At 36.2% G+C, this 3,284-nt stretch overlaps 1 pseudogene; it reads right to left on the bottom strand.

Annotated features, from left to right (window-relative positions):
- Positions 1-1,238: 1,238 nt before the first annotated feature.
- LOC133334559 (26S proteasome regulatory subunit 6B-like) lies at positions 1,239-2,206 on the bottom strand (annotated as a pseudogene).
- Positions 2,207-3,284: the final 1,078 nt, after the last annotated feature.

Raw genomic sequence — 3,284 nt, 5'->3', positions numbered from 1 at the left:
GGTCCAAGATTCCAGTTAGCCCCCATATAATAGTATCGCCCATTGTTTGGTATTTTCTCAAGTGGTGCCAAATCTTTCTACCATTCCATTCCGGAATATTGCGGAAATTTTGATATAGTCCCTGCATTTTCGGTATTATAATGGCATTGACCGAATTTTCCTTTAGAGTTTGACATAACGGATTCCTGTGAATGAAAAACTTATTCCCAGAAATTGTGCACTATAGCTTAACATTTTTAAAAGACGCCACACATGTTTCCCGTTTAATTTTCGGTATGTTAAAGTTCTTAACCGTTTTACAACCTGAGTGTCTGTAATTTTGAACATTATTTTTTCAAAGAACGAACAACGTAGTACCACATAATGCTGTATATATCGGTAGTTGACATATTGAGGTATTTGTAATTTTATAGTTACATCTTCAATTTTTATAATAAATGTTTTTGGCGGAGTTTTTTAAGTTTGCTGTTGTTTGATAGTTGATCTCTTTCCATTTGAGATTAGTGATATAAATTTGCCAAGAAAATATAATTGTAAATTAGTTTTCTCTGTGATACACATTTTTGGATATATTCGAGGTGTTGTGTTTATAAGTTCAAGAACATTGACCAGCGATTAGGCGTATAACCACCTGATTGGATATTTTCCGTGGCATAGCAGCATTTTAGGTACTTTAAGGAATTTTTAAGAAAAATAATCAAGGTCTGTAAGTTAGAATCACAAATCTATTCCGAATATCTTCTGATTTTCATCCTTGCGATTGGCCCAAAATTCACGTACAATTTATGGACAACGTGTACATTCAACGATATCCTTCTCAATTACTTTTTTATTCTCACATAAAATAGTTTCAATACAATGTCAATTCAATTGAAAAAAAAAACATTTTGAAATTTTTCAATAATTGACAAATGAAGGCTTCTAGGAATGATCCACCATCAATTTTGTACCAAAATATCTCAAAATAACATATATGACGTGGTGCAATTCATATAGCTGGATATTAAAGTCGCGGAAATGCAAATATGATTCATAAAATTTTTTGCAAATTTTTCGCGATTTTCAAAATTTTCTCACCTTTTAAACCTTCCCTGAAGCTCCACGAACATTTCAAGACTAAGATTAGAAAAATCCGTTCAGCCGTTTTCGAGTTTTAGCGAGACTAACGAACAGCAATTCATTTTTATATATATAGATAGATAGATATAAATCGATTATAAGTATATTGCGAAACATATATTTAAATAACTATTTGTAGAATTCGTGTTCTTGTTCATCCTTTTTAATATTATTCTTATAGCCCTTCTCGAAATCTTTCGATAAAACGATATAACGATTTTCTCTAACGGCATGCATACCAGCTTCTTGGCAGATGGCATTAATATCAGCACCCGAAATTTTATCAGGTCGAGCTACAAATTCTTCCAGATCTACATCTTCGCTGAGGTTCATCTTAGACGTGATCGTAGAGAATACCAAACGTTTTTGACGTCTATCCGGCAATGGGAATTCAATCATTCTATCCAAACGTCCGGGACGGAGTAAAGCTGGATCTAGAGTATCTGCACGATTTGTGCCCATAATAACCTTAACATTTGTAGTTTGATCAAAACCGTCCATTTGATTTAGCAACTCGAGCAAAATACGTTGTACTTCACGATCAGCACCAGTCTGAGCGTCAAAACGTTTTGTGGCTATGGCATCGATTTAGTCAAAAAATATTATAGCTGGAGCGTTTTCTTTAGCGAGACGGAAAACATCGCGGACCATACGAGGACCTTCGCCAAGGTATTTCTGCACAATTCTGATCCGACAACTCGAATAAATGATCCATAACACCAATATTAGCGTAACTAACATCAGGTTTTTCATCGGGTTGTAACATAGAAATTGAGCTGTCAGCTTCTGGTGGTAAGACATCGACCAAGGCGTTAATGTGCTTGTGAAGGGAAACTGATGCTGAGGGCTTCAGCAATTCACGGTCAATGGTAGAAAGAATGCGAACATAATAATTTGAACCAGGTGTGGACCCAACAATACCAGTATTTTGGCCAACAGCTTCCAAAAACTGACCAATTACCAAAGATACAGATTGAATGCGTTTAACCTCTTCCTGGGCATGTAAATATTCTTTCTTTAGATTGCGCTGTTCATCTTTCAATTTGAAGTCGAACAACACTTCCTTTTCTGGCAGTAAAGTCTCCATATTTACTCTATTTTTCACCAATCTTTTTGCAATTGTACACTGTACACAAGAAATGCAATGACTTGACACAAATTATTGCAAGAGACATTTACTGGTCACGTAATTTCTCATCATGGAGATATCAACTGTCCACTAGGAACATGCGATTTGACACATGCGATTTTTATGGGGCTATGCGATAATAACTATGGGCCTACCTCGATTCGTCCATATTTGGTGTAGCGTCCACCGAAGTATGTCAGGGTTTAAGTTTGTTATACCGTATGTAATTCATCATTTCCGACCCTATAAAGTATACTTCATATTGGGATAGATCGCCAAAATTTTGCATAGAGTTGTCTTTTGTCTGTAGCAGGTCAAGTTCGAAGATGCCCTATATCGGTCCACGTTTAGGCATAGCCACCATATAAGGGAGCTCGCTTTTCAACCGAATTCGTTGAAATTTGGTACAATCGGTTCTTATTGGGTACAACATTTCTCCACTAAAAATATAAATATAGGTCCATTTTTCCTGGTAGACACCATATAACGTTACTCCACAATTTTCGGTATTTTGGACACTGCTTTTTCATTAGCCACTAATCTCCATTTTTTCGAATAGCCCTCATATAACGGTACCGTAATTATTCAGTAGTTTGAGGGTTTTGATCGCCTTTTCAACCGAATTTGCTGCAATTTGCTATTTTTAGTCGTATTTGGTAACAAATCTCCCTCCCAAAATATATTTAAATTCGCCCATTTTTGGGAGTAGTGCCCATATCACCCCCTTTTATACCCTCCACCATAAGTTGGAGTGTATATTAAAGTGATAATTTCGATTGCAACACCTCGAACTATTCACCGAATACCCCATAAAGTATATACATATATTCTTGATCAGAATTACATTCTATGTCGATTTACGCGTGTCCGTATGTCTGTCTGTTGAAATCACGATATAGATCGCAATATTTAAGATGGAGCTTTGAAATTTTTGCACAGACATTGCTAGTATTCGCAGGAACATCGCAGGTGGACATCGGCCCACCTTTTGGTGTACTCCCCTCTATAACGGTACCTCCCAATATTCGGTATTTTG

This window comes from Musca vetustissima, unplaced genomic scaffold, assembly GCF_032173495.1.
Source record: "Musca vetustissima isolate MV318-11 ecotype Yass unplaced genomic scaffold, APGP_CSIRO_Mvet_v1 utg4378, whole genome shotgun sequence".
Classification (NCBI taxonomy): Eukaryota; Metazoa; Arthropoda; class Insecta; order Diptera; family Muscidae; genus Musca; species Musca vetustissima.
Note: the sequence above shows the minus strand (reverse complement) of the source record. Positions and strands in the feature narration are given on the sequence as shown.